Consider the following 21,810-nt stretch of genomic DNA (forward strand, 5'->3'; position numbering starts at 1 on the left):
TTAAAAAAAAAAAAAAACTTCACAGTCTTTGAAAAGAGAACCAAGTCATTAATTATAGTCATTACCTTCCACAAATATATTATATCTGTAATTAAACTGGCCTCAAAGGGACAGAGTCTTATTATGGTTTTCACGTTTAAAAGGGTATTTTTAAGTAAAAAAATATATTACTCAATTAAGTTATAGAAATTTAGTTAAAAGATAAATATTACATACTGGACGTTCCTCAAAAAACTAAAAATGGAACTACCATATGATCCAGTAATTCCACTCCTGGGTATATATCCAAAGAAAATGAAAACACTAATTTGAAAAGATACATGCACCCCAATGTTCACAGCAGCATTATTTACAATAACCAAGATATGGAAGCAACCTAAGTGCCCATCAATAAACAAATAGATAAAGAAGATGTGGTATATATACATGATGGAATATTACTCAGCCATAAAAAAGAATGAAATTTTGCCATTTGCAACAACATGGATGGGCCTGGAGGGTATTAGGCTTAGTGAAATGTCAGGGAAACACAAATATATCACCTATATGTTGAATCTAAAAAATAAAGCAAACTAATGAATATAACAAAAAAGAAACAGATTCACAGATATAGAGAACAAACTTAGTGGCTATCAATAGGGAGAGGGAAGGTGGGAGGGGCAAGATAGGGGTAGGGATTTAAGAGGTACAAACTACTATGTATAAAATAAATGAGCTACAAGGATATATTGTACAGCACAGGGAATAAAGCCAATATTTTATAGTAACTATAAATGGAATTATAATCTATAAACATTTTGAATTACTATGTTATATATATACAGGAAACTAATGTAATATTGTAAATCAACTATACCTCAATTTAAGAAGATAAATATTATATATGGATGAGAAAAATAAAACCCATATAAGTTAACCGTGCAAAACAACTGTTATTAATAAAAAATTTACTCAGTATTCTTTTTTTTTTTTTTTTTTGGCTGCGTTGGGTCTTCATTGCTGTGCGTGCGGGCTTTCTTTAGCTGCGGCGAGTGGGGGCTACTCTTTGTTACGGTGCGCGGGCTTCTCATTGCGGTGGCTTCTCTTGTTGCAGAGCATGGGCTCTAGGTGCACGGGCTTCAGTAGTTGTGGCACATGGGCTCAGTAGTTGTGGCGCACGGGTTTAGCTGCTCCACGGCATGTGGGATCTTCCCAGACCAGGGATTGAACCTGTGTCCCCTGCACTGGCAGGCAGATTCTTAACCACTGCACCACAATGGAAGTCCCTTTACTCAGTATTCTTACTTCAAAATACATTCTTTCTATCTCTCCAAAGTTTTTGGATGACTAAAAGGGAAATTTTTACTCAGCCTTGCTAAGTTATAAGCTAAAGAAAAAATATGTGAATTTACATTAGGCCAACTATTAGTGGTCATAAGAAGCCTTCAACACTTGATACTGAGACTTTTAATTAAGACATAGAAGAACTTATTATTAATCAGCAAAAGAAAAATGAGAGAATCATATTTTAATCACTCTAAATTTCAAGTCAAGGCAAACCCTTTGATAGATTTAATTGCTTTGTAAATTTTGGGTAGAAGGTGGCTCTACATTATGTCCTGGAATTTTCCAGAGTGTGAAATAAAAATACAAAATGATATTTAAGTTTATGCAAGAATTTACATATGTCTTTTTAAAAGACTAAAATAAATGTAACTTTCTAAATTCCCTACACTTGCTTTATAGGTCAGATAAGTTACATTACACTGTTACTTAAGAATATATAGGGACTTCTCTGGTGGTGCAGTGGATAGGACTCCGTGCTCCCAATGCAGGGGGCCCGGATTCAACCCCTGGTCAGGGAACTAGGTCCCACATGCATGCCACAACTAAGAGTTCATGTGTCACAACTAAGGAGCCCGCATGCCACAACTAAGGAGCTGGCGAGCCGCAACTAAAAAAGAGCCCTGGAGCTGCAACTAAGGAGCCCACATACTGCAACTAAGAAGCTGGTGAGCCGCAACTAAGGAGCCCACGAGCTGCAATTAACACCCAGCACAACCAAATAAATAAATAAATAAAAAGAATAGATAAAAGTATACGTGTGTATTCAACTAAATTGGTATGATTTATTGATTGATTGATTGATTGATTGATTTTTTGCCGTACACGGGCCTCTCACTGCTGTGGCCCCTCCCGTTGCAGAGCACAGGCTCCGGACGCGCAGGCTCAGCAGCCATGGCTCACGGGCCTAGCCGCTCCGTGGCATGTGGGATCCTCCCGGACCGGGGCACGAACCTGTGTCCCCTGCATCGGCAGGCGGGCTCTCAACCACTGCGCCACCAGGGAAGCCCTAAATTGGTATGATTTAAATAAAAAATCTTTATAAACGAGTTCTTACAAGTCAGATAAAATTGAAAACTTTGTGTAGCTATGAGTTATTCCACTATACTATCTGGGTGGAAAGTTTTAAGATGGCCTATTTTTCTGACAAATGCTTATTTTCAATGATGATTATGTTTCATGGTATCAGTTTAAATGTCTTTTCTAAAATTCTTAATTGCTTATGATACCTTAATCTAAATCAAAGTTGAGGTAATTGAGTACTTTTACTTTATATGGAGGCTACTATTGAAATTAAAAATCACAGAGCAGATTAAATAAAGCACATGGTCATTGTACAGCCTCCAGATGTCTTCTTGAGTAACATATTTTTGTTTTTTAGGAGAGCCAGTAAAACTCATTTAAAAGAACTAGCGCTTCCCATACTGATGTGTTTCTCAATTTCAGGGAGCGGAGAAAATTTGGGGTCCTATAAAGGGACATGGCGTGTGAACAAAGGGGATATATATATAATGGAACTAACTCAGCATTGTTATGTCTCCAGGTCTTAGTTTCTTCCTGTGCAAAATGCCAAGGGCTTTATGGCATCTAAGCTTCCTTTATATCATCCAGAACTGTATCTGGCAGTTTGCTGCCCAATGTATCTGCTAGAATCACACCCAGATGTGCCAAAAAACACCCCGAACTCAGAAGCTCTGTTAAATCCGTCTAGATCGACAATTGCAGCCTGATGTAAAATAATACTCCTCTTCCCTTGGCTGGTGGTCCTCAAAATCCACTTCCCAAAAAAGTCCTTGGATTTGTATTGACATTAACAAACAAAATGTCTCTAATCTTCTTAATATGCAAACTTTCTTTTTCAGAATCTGCTGTCACATGTACATGTGTTTTCCATTTACATGTCGCTGAATGCTGGGATCCCATTCTGATTACTGGCTCTTGTTGAGGAGTAGGTCCTGAGGGAAGTTATGGTTTGCTTTCTTGCATGGCGTCTTCCTCTAGTGAGGCGGTTACATCGTGTCTAAGCCAGGGAAGAGCAGCTTCTTCAGGAAAGGAGGGAAAGGGAGGTTCATCTCTATTGGGACGGATACCAGGCGCGTGACTCCCTTTCTTGGATATCCACTCAACTACAGAATTTCACCTAATGGGGAGAGTCAGAAGATAAAGTTCCTCTGAACTTTCTTTCCAGGCAACAACCCAACTGTCTAAATAACTTAAGATACAGGCAATGGTACATAACTGTTTTTGATACAAATGAACATTCTCTTACGTAACAGTCTTTGAAACAAAGCGTTTGGAGCTTGGCTTAGCAGTTTTTAAATGCAATGTTAGGCAGTGGTCAACTCCAACTCTAAAAAAGCAGAATGACAGTCGTGACTCTCCACATTCAGTGAGACTCCCCGATTCCTAGCCTATCATGTGATGGGGAGTGGGTCTGAGGGACAATTATTATCTTTTTGCATATGGGGTCTTCTCTAGTGAGGGGGTAACACCATGTCTAAGCCGGGGAGAGGGAGCTTCTTCAGGAAAAGGGGTGCAAGGGAGGTTTACCTCTAATGAAATGGATGCCAGGAGCATGACTCCCTTTCTCGGATGCCCACTTAACTGTGGAATTTCACCTAATGGAGATAATCAGAAGCGAAGACACTCAGTGAGATGTTCAGTGAGACCCACCTGTAGAGTCTACTCAGTAAGTTCACTACTGAATGGCTTTGCTAACATTCCACTGGTCACTTCATTGTCAGAACAATAAATCTCTATATTTCTATCATTTGGTAAATATTTATCCTCCCTTCCTTCCTTCCTCCCTCCCTCTCTCCCTTCCTTTCTTTCTTCTGCTAGTCCCATTATACATGCACAGTATTGACAGGTTGCATGATTCTTTAAGTACACATGATGTTTCATCAATAAGTTTTGTGTATACCATGCTCCAATTTTCTCACTTGTTTATTGACATGAAAGGAAAGAGAGATTGCGAGGGAAACAAATATTTTCCTTTTCCTTAGTTCTTAGTCATTCTTAGTTCTCTAATAAAATGAGTGGATTTTTTTGCATTTCATTAGAACTTATTTTGTTGTTCCTAAGATTAAGGTTTATTCTATATAATTTAAAATGTGTTCCCCTCCCCCCTTATTATTAGGACTGTAAGCTTCTGATCATTGGGACCTTTAATCACAAAGATGTCCTTTAGAGATGAAAATACTTAATTCTTTCAGCATCTTCATTCAATCTGCCTCAGGAACACAACTGATGCTGGTTTGGGAAATGAAAATGTCTTGGTCTGTTCAGGCTGCTATAACAAATAACACCAGTAGTGTTAGCTGACACCTCCACCACGTCACGTCGTTATCATTTCTTTTACGTGGTGAGAACATTTAAGACCTGCTCATTTAGCAGCTTTCACGTATATATATAGTACAGTATGATTATCTATAATCACAGTGCTGTGCATTACGTCCCCAGAACCTATTCATCTTCTAACTAGACGTTTGTACATTTGACCAACATCTCCCCATCCCCCCACCCTTGGTAACCACCATTCTACTCTTTGTTTCTACAAGTTCAGCGTTTTTAGATTTCACATAGAAGTGAAATCATACAGCATTTGTTTTTCTCTGACTTATTTCACTTAGCATAACACCCTCTAGGACCATCCATGTTGTCACAAATGGCAGAATTTCATTCCTTCTCATGGCTGAATAATATTCCTGTGTGTGTGTGTGTGTGTGTGTGTGTGTGTGTATAATCTTCTTATATATATATATATATATATATTTTTTTTTTTTTTTTTGCTGTACGCGGGCCTCTCACTGCTGTGGCCTCCCCCGCTGTGGAGCACAGGCTCCGGACGCGCAGGCCCAGCGGCCATGGCTCACGGGCCCAGCCGCTCCGCGGCACGTGGGATCCTCCCGGACCGGGGCACGAACCCGTGCCCCCTGCATCGGCAGGCGGACTCTCAACCACTGCGCCACCAGGGAAGCCCTCTTCTTATATTTTTGTGTTCCTATTTGGAACCATTCCTTACTGCTTAAAAAACTCCTTCTAGTATTTGTTTTTGAGCAGATATGACAGTGATGAATTCTCTGTTTTTTGTTTGTCTAAAAATATCTTTACTTTGTATTTTTGAAGGATATTTTGAAAGTTATTTTCTCCTAGCACTTTAAAAATATCATTCTGGGGGGCTTCCCTGGTGGCGCAGTGGTTGAGAGTCTGCCTGCCAATGCAGGGGACACGGGTTCGAGCCCTGGTCTGGGAAGATCCCACATGCCGCGGAGTGTCTGGGCCCGTGAGCCACAATTACTGAGCCTGCACGTCTGGAGCCTGTGCTCCGCAGCAAGAAAGGCCGTGATAGTGAGAGGCCCGCACACCGCGATGAAGAGGGGCCCCCGCTTGCCACAGCTGGAGAAAGCCCTCGCACAGAAACGAAGACCCAACACAGCCATAAATACATAAATAAATAAATTTTAAAAATATAGCATTCTGTTGTCTTCTGGTTCCCTCATTTTTGTTGGGAAATGGAGATGACACCTCAGCTATTGTTCCTTTAGTTATCTTTTTTCCCCCTCTGGCTGCATTTATAGTTTTCTATTTTTTGTTTGTTTTAGCACTTTTGCTATTATAAGCCTGGCAGTAGTTTTCTTTATACTTATTCTGCTTGGGGGCTTGGGGTTCACAGAGATTCTTGAATCTCTGGGTTGATATCTTTACTCAGTTTTGAGAAATGTTTGGCCATTATCTCTTCAAATTGCTTTTGCCTAATTCTCTTTTCTTCTAGAATTCCACATGTTAGAACATGTGTTCTAACTGTGTTCAACATAACTATGCTCTTTATTTTCTATTTTTCCTTCTTTCTCTACTATGTTATTTTCTATTGACCTGTTTTCTGGTTTATTAATCCAATTTTTTTAAACATCTTTATTGGAGTATAATTGCTTTACATATTAATCCAATTTTATGCTCGGTTTATGTGCTATAAATCTACCTAATTGAAATCGTTATCTCAGCTGTTGCATCATTCAGCTCTAGAGTTGCCGTTTGATTCATTTTTATTGATTACAGTTTTCTGGTGAAATTTTTTATCATTTCACCTATTTTCTTCAACACATGAATCCATTATTTTACAGTCTTTGTTTTGCTAACTCTAATGTCTGCGATTCTCTTTCTTTGACTTTTTTCCTCTTGTACTTTTGAATCTAGTCCCGTCTCTTGGCTTGACTAGTACTTTAAAAAAAAAAAAAGATTTAATTTTGGCTGCATTGGGTCTTCGTTGCTGTGCGCGGGCTTTCTCTAGTTGCACAGTGAGCGGGGTCTACTCTTTGTTGCGGTGTGTGGGCTTCTCATCGCGGTGGCTTCCCTTGTTGCGAAGCATGGGCTCTAGGCGTGCGGGCTTCAGGAGCTGTGGCACGCGGGCTCAGTAGTTGTGGCGCACGGGTTTAGTTGCTCCACGACATGTGGGATCTTCCCAGACCAGGGATCGAACCTGTGCCCCCTGCATTGGCAGGCGGATTCTTAACCACTGCACCACCAGGGAGGTCCCACCCTGGGAGTCTTATCTGTTGCTCTGACAAGCATTTGGTCGACTCTGGATGTTGAATTGTCACCTGTTTGCTATGACTTAGATATTTAAATTTTAGTGCTTTATAGTTTGTGTGTTTGTGTTAATAAAGCAATTCTTTGTTTAAAAAAAAACAAAAAACAAAACCCAAGCCTCCTACCTTTTAACCTAAGGAGGAATACGATCTAAAATTATAAGTGTTTCTTTTAAGAATGTTGCAAAACTTGTATCTTGCTTCCTGGCAAGATTACATATTAAAGGAAAAAAATTAATTTCAAAGCAAATATATTTCTCGGTTCCTCGGTATAAAAAGCATTTTTTTTTTCTTTTAGGAAGAGAATACTTTTTCTAATATCAGAATAATATTAAAAAAGTAATAGTTTACTCTTTTCTTCATGGACATTAAGGAGCCTCTGTTAGTTGTTTCAGATTAATGACATTTAAAGATGTGTATCAATTAATGTAAAAACACCCGACAGTAAGCTTATTCAGCTTTTCTTAACGGGGCTTTGTTTGTTTTCAAATCTCATAACAGCCCAGTTTGTCTTGAAGGTTTAAGATGAACAATTTAAGATTCAGCTTCCTCTTTCAGTAGAAATAAAAAGTGATTCTGATGGTGTTGAAAATATTAAATACAGTGCATAAGCTTGTTTGCTTAGTTGTTAACTCTGCCAGAGATATCCCTCCACCCTTTTCCCTTTCCCAGTCCCAGTGTATCCTTAGGGTTTTCCCTTCAGGCTGGGAGTGGAGCTCCCTGGGCAGTGCTCAGCCTCTCAGTGCTTCCCTGGCACTGGGCAGGCTTCGATTACCGCTAGCATCAGGGACTGCTAAAGGCAACGCCTGGGGGAATTGGAGCAATGGCTATAGCACACCTGGATCAGCGCACTTGGGTCGCCTGGCTATACTTCAATCCACTTCCTCTTGGCAATTCAGAGGAGGAGGCGGAGGGTCACTCAAAATTCGCAGCACTCACCGGGGAAGCAGGCTGCTTAGAGATAAAGCTGGACCATTCTGAAGCACCAGTGCTTCCATGAGGGTGAGAATTAGTCCAGGCTGGTGGAAAACATTCAGACATTCCTTCTTCCATCCAGGATCTGACCTCCTGACCTAAACTGTTAGAACCTATGTCAAAGAACCAAGCCAAGATACTCATGACACTGGCCATGGTGGTCCAGTTCCAGCTGTGGCCCCAGAATAGATGCTGGTGCTCTGGGCACCCAGCTTGGCTCTGGTAGGCATGATCTCCTGGTAACAGTGGTAGAAACACAGCTCTCTGGGGACGACGCTCAGAGCAAAGCCAAGAAGCGGAGGCTGGGAGCCAGAGAGATATGGCGCTGCTCCAGCGCCAGGATCTGAGAAGGAGAGAGGAAGCCATTGGACATCGCTGATCAGAGACACGTCATCCAAGTGTACAATGCTGGTCTCTGCAGAGGCAGATCCACCCTTAACTAAGGAGCTGAAGAGAGGCATTTGTGACTGGGGAGGAATAATAAAGGCAAGAAAAAGGGCAAAGACCTCTCTATCCAATCTATCCTGCTCACCCTGACCTTGGGCCATAGACACACACACTCCTGATGCCTGAATTTCCACCATTATCTGGACTTGAGCTGCTTTCTTCTCAGTTAAGAAACAATTCCTCTGAGACCGACGGACATTGTGCCTCATCTGTGAGGAGTGAATCGCTTGAGTAGGGCACTTAACCATCCTGGAATTATTTGCCCTGTATCATCCCATCCCCACCTCCCACCCTCCAGCAAACATTCTCACACTTCTTTCTCTTTGTACTTGCTGTTCCCTCCGTCCCTGGGAACGAAACCAGGTTGTGGGTCTCCTGCATGTGCAACACTCCCCGGACGTGACAAACAGAAGTAACCTGAGTATTCCATACCTCGAGCCCTCCTATGTCAGTACCTGAGGTTGACTTTTCCACACACATGACAGTTCAGAAGGCATGTCTTAATTCACTTTTTTTGCTCCCTCCCCATTCCTCCACCCCCATCATGTAAGGCTTAGAGAAGGGCCAGGCATGTGATTGGTACTCAGTAAATTTAAAAAAATGTATTTATTCATTTATTTGGCTGCGCTGAGCCTTAGTTGCAGCGCGCGGGATCTTCATTGCCCTGTGCAGGATCTTTAGTTGTGGGGGACTAAAGATGCATGTGAGATCTAGTTCCCTGACCAGGGATCAAACCCAGGCCCCCTGCATTGGGAGTGCGAAGTCTTAACCGCTGGACCACCACGGAAGTCCCGGTACTCAGTAAATATTAAATGAGTGAGGTAAGGAAGGAAAAGATGTCTTTTTCTCCGTGCATCTGGATGATCTCCAGCCGGCCCCTTAACTCTGCTCCCCAGCTCTCTGGGCAGGCATCTGTAGGTTGTAGGTTGCAGCCCACACACAGGGAAAGGCCCCTCTGAGTCTAGGCTCTCTAGGGAGCAAAGGGCCTGGCAAACTCTGGGCAGAACGTGAGAGGAAGGGAGGGATGCCAGGTGTCACTGGGAGCTTCTCACCCGGGCTGTGGTTGCTGCCCTAGCAGGGTTCATTTATAACCCAGCTGCTGGCCCTGCCCTCCAAACAGCCCTGCTCCTGGCTGCACCCTTCCTCTTTCCCTTCTCCCCCCCCACCCCTCTGAGTCCACCCTCTATCCTGCTTGCCCACCCAGGGTGGCTGGCAGCACTTAGAATGGACAGAAGGAGAGTGCTGGCTACAAGGGCACAGGCATTTAGGGTTCAGTGGGGCTTTCGTAGAGCACCCTCTCTGGGTGTGTTCTGGCCTTGGACACTGGAGGCCACCCTAAAGGCACCCTCTTCATCTCCCTGCAGCCTTGGGATGGGCTCTGGGGTCAGCAGTCCTGACACTGGGGCAAGGCTTGCCTCAGCCTAACCTATTTACATAGTAGCGATTTTTTCATCAGCTCAAAAGTATTTGTACTCCAAGATTCCAACTCAATGGCCTGGTTATATTTACACGGACTGACCCTCTGTACCTAGCAATGGGGGTTGGGGAAAGGGAGGGAGATGGAGTGGGGGACGGGTAGGAATGGAACCGACCTCTTCTTGGTTATTTGTTCTCTATCTTCATAAGGTAACCGGCAAATCCAGGAAGGCTCTTTAGCCTACTTTGACCTTTGAGCGCCACCTGCTGGCTACCAAGCAGTACTAGATGGGGGAGCCTCCCGGTACTCATAAAGCCAAGAGAAACAGGCAAGCTGTGGAAACCTCAGAGCTGGCGGAAGAACTCTGGAACACTTTGTCTGCCTGTGAATAAAATGAGAGTGTCCAAAAGGGCCTGTATTTTCCTTCTGCTGGTTACAGATGGGCTGCACATGGTGTCTTACGTATGATGAGAGGTCCATGAATACTTAATTTCTCTTTTTCCCAGATCCAGCCTCCCAGCCCCAGCTCCCAGACCCCAGGACTGTTCCTGCCCTCAGATCCTCCACTTGCCTGGCTCCTGGCAAAGTCCTGGGTCCAAAATTCAGATTTCCAACTGCACCAGCTCCGATGTCATCTGCCGAACACCCATCTGCTGGCTGAGTTCACCGCTGAGGCCACCATGAGGTGCTTCCCGGGGTTGCATCCTGTCTTCAAGGTACAATCTCTACCCTCTACGTCCCCCTTCACTCAGACCCCAGAGAAAGGAAACAGCCCAACAGTTGTTTAGGATTTTAAAAGCCTGAGCCATCTGGCTAGAACGATGTAAACAAAGATGCTTCAAATTCAACAAGCATTCGTACATTATTGTAGCAAAGAATCTTTACAGCAATTTGTGAATGGAGGAGAGGAAGTGTGACAGATGATTGTGTCAAAATCTTGACCCTTGCGTTTTTATTTTCAATGTTAAACTCTTTTTATGTTGAGCTAATTACAGATTCACATGCAGCTTTAAGAAATAAGACAGATGGGCTTCCCTGGTGGCTCAGTGGTTGAAAGTCCACCTGCCGATGCAGGGGACACGGGTTCGTGCCCCGGTCCGGGAAGATCCCACATGCCGCGGAGCGGCTGGGCCCGTGAGCCATGGCCGCTGGGCCTGCGCGTCCGGAGCCTGTGCTCCGCAACGGGAGAGGCCACAGCAGTGAGAGGCCCGCGTACCGCAAAAAAAAAAAAGAAAAAAAAGAAATAAGACAGAGAGGTCCCATCTGTCCTATTAAGTCAAGTTACTTAGCATTTATTCAGTACATGTTGCAGGGCAGCTCTCCAGAATTCTCTAGCAATCAGTATGAAGTAGAGTAGGAATATAATTTGTTAAACAAAAGTGTTGGTTCTGCTTTTGGAGAGTTACCATTTTGCTGGGAAGAAATGTGGTACATATGCGGGGGGGGGGGGGGGAAGAAAACAACCAACAACAGCAACCAGAGAACAATATCTGGGAACAGAGTTGAAATCAAGAGAGATCACCATAGACACTATAGGATCGCTGTAGAATGTTCCACAACAACTGAGAAATCTTTAATAAAGTAGATCAAAGGGCAAAGAGAACAGCCCAGATTATTCGTGCCTACCCAAGGAGAGAGGTGGCTAAAGTCCTGCATGAGGGTGACAGGAGTGGAAGAGAGAAATCAAAAGTCTGGTGATGGAGGAAAATCACTGCAGCATGCCTGAGTGCAAGAATGAGAAAGCTAGAACAGAGGTCTAAGCTTCTGCAACACACAGGAGCACACAGGAATGGGTACTGTTGTACTGACACAGAAATACTAACATTTTATAAAAGTGAGTCCAGTATGTATTGCTAGGTGGAAGGTAGCAAAATAAAACTTACTCTTGCCTAGAAAATATTCTCAAAATCTTGAGACTTTAGATATGGAAGAGAAGGGGGAAAAAAGGATACAAGCTGATGAACCGAAGCAACTGTCAGCAACAGTAACGGCAGGAGAAGAAGCCAGTTTGGGAACAAAGATGAGGTGCTCAGTTTTAGATACAAGGAGTTTAAAGTGTTGGTAGGATGTGCAAGTTAGTGTTCGGCAGGCGGAACAACTGAGTTGTGTTTCTTTTGCCGGTCCCCACCTCCACTCCCGAACCTGGCCATGAGTAGCAGTGGCCCCTCTGGGGCCATAGTTCCATAGTTCCTACATGGTTGCAGAACGTTCCATAGTACCTCAGAGTTCCAAGATTCATTCCGTGTCGACAAACATTCAAATACCCACTATGAATGAGCCACGTAATCCAAAGGCCAGGACCCCCAGGACTCCATTCCCTCTGTGTTTATACACATTTCTGGTCTTTCTATCCCTTTTACTGTCTAACCTCTGGTCTCTCAGCCTCTAAGTCTTCTGATTTCCCCATATCCTTAGAGAGCCCTAGCTCAGCCATGTTGCCTCCACGTACATCTTGATATGCACTAGTCAGTGTGTTTCTGCCCATCTGGGCCAGGTAACCTGTAATAGGGCATCCCTCGGAACACAGAATAGGAGGATCAAATGCAAAGGTCAGCAGCCTGAATCCCTAAGTGGGTGCAGCTAGACTAGCACTCCTGGAACCCATGTACCATGTGAAAGCTCCCATTTTTCTCCAAGAACACAACAAAAAGGGACATTGTAGATTCACTGCTGTTTCCACCAGGCCCATGTGCTTAAAAGGGTTTAAAAAAAAAAAAGCATAACATATAACCAAATCTAAGAAGATCAAGGGCCAGTTGAGAGGAAGAATCAAAGCTAGGATTAAGAGCATATGAGCAAAACAGTGTATAAAAAGATAACTCTTAAAATGTAGAGACCAAAGGCCCAATCTGGAAATTATTGGTGTCATCTCAACGTGAGGAGCCTGCCCTGGCCTGGGGTAAGGGCTGTGAGATGGCAAGGACATGACAGATACAGAGAGTCTGAATCCTTGAAACATCTTACACATTTAGTTTATCTATGCCCCACAGCTTTCCACAAATATTTGAGGAAATTTAAATAAGGTTAACATAATACAGTTAATAAGGCAGAAACAGACACGTATGATCCATCAAAAATCACCTCCTGCCGCCAACCTTTCAGCAACCCACTCACTACCTCACCAAGCAAGAGGTGGAGTTTTAGCTTAGAACTTGCCGTGTCAGATGGGTAATAAAAGACAGTCTCGAGAAATCATAAACTCTCAGAATTTTTGCACTGGCCACTTAGAAGTTTTTCTGGAGAAACTTTGTGAGGTACAGATTGAAACAACCTGAAGACTGACTGAGTTTCAGAAGAGGAGTGAATGAGGGACATTAAAAGACTGAGTCTGAGATTATGAGTATTAGCATGATTGGGCCAGAGAGAAGAAAAATTGTTTAAGTTAGAGTAACAGTGGGACACTTATGGGAAGCAATTAAGCAGACAATTGAAAAAGGGGTCACTGACATCCAAATTAAACTATCAAGACTGAATGTGGGGGACTTCCCTGGTGGCACAGTGGTTAAGAATCTGCCTGCCAATGCAGGTGACACGGATTCCAGCCCTAGTTCGGGAGGATCCCACATGTCGGAGGAACTAAGCCCGTGCACCACAACTACTGAACCTGTGTTCTAGAGCCCGCGAGCCACAACTACTGAGCCTGTGCTCTAGAGCCCGTGCTCAGCAATAAGAGAAGCCCCCGCGATGAGAAGCCCACACACCACAACGAAGAGTAGCCCCTGCTCACCACAACTAGAGAAAGCCCGCACACAGCAACGAAGACCCAATGCAGCCAAAAATAATAAATAAATAATAAAATTTAAAAAAAAAAGACTGAATGTGGGTGGGCCAAGGACTCACTCCAGTCTTCAAATCATTCCACCATAATAAACAACAAGGTCCCACTGTATACCACAGAGAACTATATTCAGTATCCTATTATAAACCATAATGAAAAAGAATATATTAAAAAAAGATATATATATGTATAACTGAAGCACTTTGCTGTACAGTGGAAATTAACACATTATAAATCAACTATACTTCAATAAAAAAAAATTCCACCCTAATCTACCAGGAGAGTCTGGTGCAACGAGTCTTCTTTTACTGGGACAATCTGCCCAGGAATCACTGCATATAAGAGGCTTACTATTGCCTCTAAATCTTTGTTAATGGTGATTCCCATTTGGACTACACACCCCTAATTTTCCCATCAATCCTCTCTCTCCCTTCTTTTTACACCAGGCTCAAAATACCTTTGGGGGGTTTCCCTGGTGGCGCAGTGGTTGAGGGTCCGCCTGCCGATGCAGGGGACACGGATTCGTGCCCCGGTCCGGGAGGATCCCACATGCCGCAGAGCGGCTGGGCCCGTGAGCCATGGCCGCTGGGCCTGCGCGTCCGGAGCCTGTGCTCCGCGACGGGAGGGGCCACAGCGGTGAGAGGCCCGCGTACCGCAAAAAAGAAAAAACACCTTTGGGAATCTTGGTCACATTCCTTTGATCTGACTTTGATCACTTCTTACCCCTCACTCCATCTGTACTCTTGTAGGGCTGCACTGCTGCACAACTCCAGGTGGGCACTCACATTGGATCCTCTGTGAATGGTTTCCACTGCAGTGTGTGACATGGTGGCCATCTGTAAACAGTAAGAGAAAGGATCAAGAGTTCTAATGCCAAGTCTTCTCTTTTACCTAGAAGCTCTGGTCTAGAGGTCACCATTTTGTCTCTCCCTCTTCTCCACAATATCCAAACAGCAGCTCCTGTCATTCCACTGCTGCCCCCTAGAGGGCTCTCTATTTAAACCATGAGGAATAAACTGAGGAATTAAAATGTGCGGTTTTAGTGTCTCATCTTCAGACCAGGTGGGTTATATTTTCTACTTTGTGGACTAGCTGAAATCAAAGCAACAATAACTACTTAAAAAGAGGACCGTTGACACTTAACTGAATAAAATGTTACAGCATGGAGAATTCCCTGGTGGTCCAGTGTTTAGGATTTGGCACTTTCACTGCAGGGGCCTGGGTTCGATCCCTGGTCAGGGAACTAAGGTCCCGCAAGCCACGGCATGGCCAAGAAAACCAAACCAAAACAAACAAACAAAAGAAACAAACAAAAAAACCCCTAGATGTGTCAGGTAATGATGAGGTTCAAACAACAGGCTTTGTAAATTACCAGGGACTCCTAGAGCACTCCCTCCTGTCTATCCCTGCTGCAGAGTTACTACTTTTTTTTTTTTTAAGCCTATACTGTATAAGTAGTGTTTCTTTCATTCCTTCTCATGGTTTATTCCTACTCTCTCACTTTGTGAAAAAACTAAAGCTCGCTTGAGATTTGCTTATTTTACTGGTTTATTTTTTAAATGTTTTATGTGTATTCTTGTTTCTCCACTTCCTACATTATCAATTTGTGTTATTTGCTTCCTCTCACTCTCTTCACGTTTAAAGCCTTATACTAACGTAAGATGTTAACAATAGAGGAAACTAGGTGTGGAGTATATGAAAACTCTCAGTACAACCTTCAATTTTGTACACTTTTTCTGTAAATCTCAGTACAATTTTTCTGTAAATCTAGAACCACTCTTAAAGTTTATTTTAAAGATTAAAACATTGGCAAGGGTATGCAACAAGTTTTTTAAAGCAGAAGTCATGATTTTAATAATCGACAAGGTGGAATTCGAGCCAAGACAGCAAGGTTACTTTATAAAGCTAAAGGGTACAACTGGAGAAAATTAACTGCAGGAAAAAAACTGTAACAAACACAAATACATGGAGGCTAAACAGTGTGTTACTAAATAACCAAGAGATCACTGAAGAAATCAAAGAAGAAATCAAAATATACATAGAAACAAATGACAATGAAAACACGATGACCCAAAACCTATGGGAAGCAGCAAAAGCAGTTCTAAACAAAAAATCTTAAAATCTGTATGGAGACACAAAAGACCCCGAATAGCCAAAGCAGTCTTGAGGGAAAAAAATGGAGCTGGAGGAATCAGACTCCCTGACTTCAGACTATACTACAAAGCTACAGTAATCAAAACAATATGGTACTGGCACAAAAACAGAAATATAGATCAATGGAACAGGATAGAAAGCCCAGAGATAAACCCACGCACCTATGGTCAACTAATCTATGACAAAGGAGGCAAGGATATACACTGGAGAAAAGACAGTCTCTTCAATAAGTGGTGCTGGGAAAACTGGACAGCTACATGTAAAAGAATGAAATTAGAACACTCCATAACACCATACACAAAAATAAACTCAAAATGGATTAAGACCTAAATGTAAGACTGGACACTATAAAACTCTTAGAGGAAAACATAGGAAGAACACTCTTAGACATAAATCACAGCAAGATTTTTTTTTTTTTTTTTTTGTGGTATGTGGGCCTCTCACCGTTGTGGCCTCTCCCACTGCAGTGCACAGGCTCTGGACGCACAGGCTCAGCGGCCATTGCCCAAGGGCCCAGCCGCTGCGCGGCATGCGGGACCCCCCCAGACCGGGGCACGAACCCATGTCCCCTGCATCGGCAGGTGGACTCTCAACCACTGCGCCACCAGGGAAGCCCCAGCAAGATCTTTTTTGATCTACCTCCTAGAGTAATGGAAATAAAAACAAAAATAAACAAATGGGACCTAATGAAACTTAAAAGCCTTTGCAAAGCAAAGGAAACTACAAACAAGACAAAAAGACAACCCTCAGAATGGGAGAAAATATTTGCAAACGAATCAACAGACAAAGGATTAATCTCCAAAATATATAAACAGCTCATGCAGCTCAATATTAAAAAAACAAACAACCCAATCAAAAACTGGGCAGAAGACCTAAAGAGACATTTCTCCAAAGGAGACATACAGATGGCCAAGAAGCACATGAAAAGCGCTCAACAACACTAATTATTAGAGAAATGCAAATCAAAACTACAGTGAGGTATCACCGCACACTGGTCAGAATGGGCATCATCAGAAAATCTACAAACAACAAATGCTGGAGAGCGTGTAGAGAAAAGGAAACCCTCCTGCAGTGTTGGTGGGAATGTAAATTGATACAGCCAATATGCAGAACAGTATGGAAGTTCCTTAAAAAACTAAAAATCGGGGCTTCCCTGGTGGCTCAGTGGTTGAGAGTCCACCTGCCGATGCAGGGGACATGGGTTCATGCCCTGGTTCGGGAAGATCCCACATGCTGCAGAGCGGCTGGGCCCGTGAGCCATGGCTGCTGAGCCTGCGCGTCTGGAGCCTGTGCTCCGCAATGGGAGAGGCCACAACAGTGAGAGGACCGCATACCGCAAAAAAAAAAACAACTAAAAATCGAATTACCAGGGCTTCCCTGGTGGCGCAGTGGTTGAGAATCTGCCTGCTAATGCAGGAGACATGGGTTCGAGCCCTGGTCTGGAAGGATCCCACATGCTTCGGAGCAACTAGGCCTGTGAACCACAACTACTGAGCCTGCGCGTCTGGAGCCTGTGCTCCGCAACAAGAGAGGCTGCAATAGTGAGAGGCCCGCGCACCGCGATGAAGAGTGGCCCCCGCTCGCCGCAACTAGAGAAAGCCCTTGCACAGAAACAAAGACCCAACACAGCAAAAAAAAGTAAAATTAAATTAAATTTTAAAAAAGATCTTAAAAAAAAAAAATCGAATCACCATATGACCCAGCAATCCCACTACTGGGCATATACCCAGAGAAAACCGTAATTCAAAAAGACACATGCAGCTCAATGTTCACTGCAGCACTATTTACAATAGCCAGGTCATGGAAGCAACCTAAACGTCCATCGACAGATGAATGGATAAAGAAGATGTGGCACATATATACAATGGAATATTACTCAGCCATAAAAAGGAATGAAATTGGGTCTTTTTTTTTTTTTTTTTTATTCGGTACGCGGGTCTCTCACTGTTGTGGCCTCTCCCATTGCGGGGCACAGGCTCCGGACGCGCAGGCTCAGCGGCCATGGTTCACGGGCCCGCTCCGCGAAATGTGGGATCCTCCTGGACCGGGGCACGAACCCGTGTCCCCTGCATCGGCAGGCAGACTGTCAACCACTGCGCCACCAGGGAAGTCCGAAATTGGGTCATTTGTAGAGACGTGGATGGACCTAGAGACTGTCATACAGAGTGAAGTAAGTCAGAAAGAGAAAAACAAATACCATATGCTAACGCATATATATGGAGTAAAAATGGTACTGATGAACCTAGTGTCAGGGCAGGAATATAGACGTAGACATGGAGAATGGACTTGAGGACACGGTAGGGAGGGGAAAGCTGGGGCAAAGTGAGAGTGGCATTGACATATATACACTACCAAATAAAATAGTTAGCTAGTGGGAAGCAGCAGCACAGCACAGGGAGATCAGCTCGGTGCTTTGTGATGACCTAGAGGGGTGGGATAGGTAGGGTGGGAGGGAGGCTCAAGAGGGAGGGGATATGGGGATATATGTATGCATATGGCTGAGTCACTTTGTTATACAACACAAACTAACACAGTAATGTGAAGCAATTATACTCCAATAAAAAAAAGGGTACAATTGGCAATGAAAATGTAACGATTATGATTATCAATGTACCAAACAACATAAAAATAACCTTCACAAAGCAGAAATTACAAAATAAGCAAGAAGAAGGAAACAGAAACGTGCTAATAAAAAAGAGGCTTTAAATTACTTGTTTCATCCAATCAAAAACAAATAATAATTTTTTTTTAAACTAAAAATAGGGAAGTTCCCTGGCGGTCTAGTGGTTACGACTCAGCGCTTTCACTGCTGGGGCCCAGGTTCAAGCCCTGGTTGGGTAACTAAGATCCTGCAAGCTGTGCAGTGAGGCCATAAAAAAAAAAATAGTTAAAATAAAAACCCTAAAAATAGAGTTGACCTAAACAATATAATTAACAAAGCAGACCTTACTGATATATATCAAACTCTGCATCCTAAAAGCAGAGGATACTTCATCCTTTCAATTGTCCAATAATATTTATTAAAATTAATCATATTTAAGTCTTTAAGAAATATTTCAAACACCCCCAAAACAGAAATAATGCAGAAAATATCCTATAATCATATTGCAACAAATGAATTTAATAAGAAAATCAAAGAGTCCTCTCTGTCCTGGAAGTTAAAAATAAAGCTCTCTTTCATATAATTGGGTCAAAATGGAAACATAACCCAAAACAAAAGAATTAATGGAAATAATAAAAATAATAATGTAAAGAATATATACCAGAATCTATGAAATGTGGCTCAAGTAGTACTAAGAGGAATACTTAATCACCTTAAATACATATTTCAAAACAAAATGGAGAAATAAGCATCTTTTTTAAAAGATAGAAAATAATAACAAAATAAACCAAAGGAAAGCTGCAGAAAGGAACGAACGAAGAAAACCAAATTATAATAAATTAGAAAACAAGAAAAACAGAACTACTATATAAATCTAAAATACTTTTTTAAAGGTAAATAACTCATTAGCCCAATCAAAAATGAGGAAGTGAGAAAGTGCAAATATACAAAAGAACAAATAATGGAAGGAAATAAAGAGACTCTGAAAAGTGGTACTAGCATGTGGATTGAGGAGTAAGACCAGAGTGCAAACTGGCAGTGAGTTTACTGTTTTTTTTTCCCTTCCAGTAGCCCCTAAACTGACTTCAAGGCAGCCTAAAAACTAGAAGTGTAAATCAGCATGGACAGAGAGAGCTTCAGGGGAAGCTCTCAGGTCCGGCTTAGATCGTGGGAAAGGGGTCACCTGGGAATGACAACGGTAGCAGCAAGGACCTATAGGTACTCACAACTCTGAAGAAGTGGAACTTTCCTCTCCAATTAGAAGAGGTGTGGTCCCAAGAGGATGGGAAAAACCCCACGGACTTTTTTTCCTCTCTGTCCTCTTGCTGCTTGAACCCAGACGAGGGCACAATTGTAATAAATGTACAGCAAAGTGGGGTAAATTAAGCCCTAATTTTCTGGCTGGAGGACCAAAAAGGGAAATCCCAGGGAACTTGAAAGCACTGGGGTTACCACAGAGAGGGAAGATCTTAGGAAAGAAACCCCAAAATGTTGTATATGAACTCCTGGGCTCACTCCTGAACTGCACAAGTAAGGATCAGATCACAAACAGACAGGAGAACTGAACAAAGTCAACAGACTTTGAGAACTGAATTAAATGACAGGCTACCACTGGCCACTGGGTGGCACAAACGTGGGACAGATCCAAATAGCATTGCAAAGGCCTGGAAAATAGAACTGGCGTTGAAACCACAACCACAGAACACTGATTGGAATTTGTGACCTGAATCCAACCAGCTCAATTGCCTGAGAAAACAAAAATACCAGCATGCTCTATAGGACTTAAACAAGATTGAGTCTCATAACATAATATTCAAAATATCCAGATTACACTCCAAAATTACTCGTACCAGGAATATCTCAACTCACATGAGAAGAGACAATAGATATCAATGTGAAGATATTGGGACAGATGTTGGGATTATTTGACAAAGACTTTGAAGGAATGATTATAAAATACTCCAACAAGTAAGGGCAAACACTGTTGAAATGAATGAAGAGATGGAAAATCTCAGGAAAATAAATAGAAAATATAAAGAAGAACCAAATGAATATTCTAGAACTGAAAATTACAATGAGTAAAATTTTTTTTTAATTCATCAAATGAACTCAATGACAGAAAGAAACTGATGAAAGAAAGATTCAGTGAACTTGAATACAGATAATAGGAATTTCCCTGGTGGTCCAGCAGTTGAGAATCCGCCTTCCAATGCAGGGGACGTGGGTTTGATCCCTGATCGGGGAACTAAGATCCCACATGCTGCAGGGCAACTAGGCTGAGCCTGTGCGCCACAACTAAAGAGCCTGAGTGCCACAACTACTGAGCCCACATGCTCACACAACTACTGAGCCTGCATGCCACAACTAGAGAACCTGCACGCCACAACTAGAGAGAAGCCCACACACTGCAACTAAGACCTGATGTAGCCAAAAATAAATAAATAAAATTAAAAGTATACATATATTTATAGAAACTATGCAATTTGAATAACATAGAGGAAAAGAGATTGAAAAAAGTAAACAGTGCCTCAAGGATATGTAGGACAAAACCAAAAGGTCTAACATTCATGTCATCAGAGTCAAAGAAGTACAGGAAAGAGAGTGTGGTATAGGAAAATACTTCTTAAAAAGAAATAATGGCTTAACAAAGCTTCTCAAATTTTATAAAAGACATAGACCTATAGATTCCAAAAGCTCACCAAATTACCAACAGGATAAAAAACCAACCAAACAAAAAATCGTCACCCAGGCATATCACAAGCAAACCACTGAAAACTAAAAACAAAGAAAAAATCTTGAAAGCAGACAGAGAAAAGAAACACACTTCTATAGAGAAACAATGATCCAAATGAGTGTGGAATTCTCATTAGAAACAACGGAGGCCAGAATAAAGTAGAATAATATTTTTTAAGTGCTGAGAGGAAAAAAAACCTGTTAACTCAGAATTCTATATCCAGAAAAAATATCCTGGAGAAATGATGATGAAATAAAGACATTCTCAGATGAAGAAAAACTAAGAGAATCCATTGCCAGCAGACCTGCTCCAAAAGAATTGCTAAAAGAAGTTATTCAAACAGAAATGATATGAGCAGGAAACTTGGGTCACTGGGAATAAAGGAAGAACAACAGAAATTTCAAATATCCTCTCCTAATGAATTATTAAATATGTTTGATGGTGGACAGCAAGTATTCTAACATTACTAATGGGTTTTAATATATGTAGACGGTGATCTAACTGGATGACCTCTGATTCCATCTGCTTCTCCCTCTGCTCAGCATGTCTTTTTTCTGCCATGTGGCGTCGACTTTTTTTGTAACTTCTGTTTCCTATGGCCAGCTTGGCCTCTCTGGCTTCTCTCCATCTTTGAAGGTATGGCTAACTGCCCGATTCTCTCTGGTTTCCCATACCACCACCATCACCACCACCACACACAGAGACATACTCACATCACAGTGAGCAGAACAGCCCTGCTCCTTCTGGTTTTGACAGTGGCTCCGCTCAAGTATACCTCTTAGGCTGCTAGAC

At 42.4% G+C, this 21,810-nt stretch overlaps 1 long non-coding RNA gene across 1 annotated transcript in view; it reads right to left on the reverse strand.

Annotated features, from left to right (window-relative positions):
- Window positions 1-3,873: 3,873 nt before the first annotated feature.
- Window positions 3,874-21,810, reverse strand: part of LOC132414600 (uncharacterized) — a 60,629-nt gene continuing 42,692 nt past the window's right edge. Inside the window, exons 3-4 of the long non-coding RNA XR_009516984.1 lie at window positions 14,252-14,364; window positions 3,874-3,941 (exon numbers count right to left, since the gene is read on the reverse strand). This is a non-coding gene — a long non-coding RNA (uncharacterized lncRNA). The remainder of the gene's footprint in view (window positions 3,942-14,251; window positions 14,365-21,810) is intronic.

This window comes from Delphinus delphis, chromosome 19 (genome assembly GCF_949987515.2).
Source record: "Delphinus delphis chromosome 19, mDelDel1.2, whole genome shotgun sequence".
Classification (NCBI taxonomy): Eukaryota; Metazoa; Chordata; class Mammalia; order Artiodactyla; family Delphinidae; genus Delphinus; species Delphinus delphis.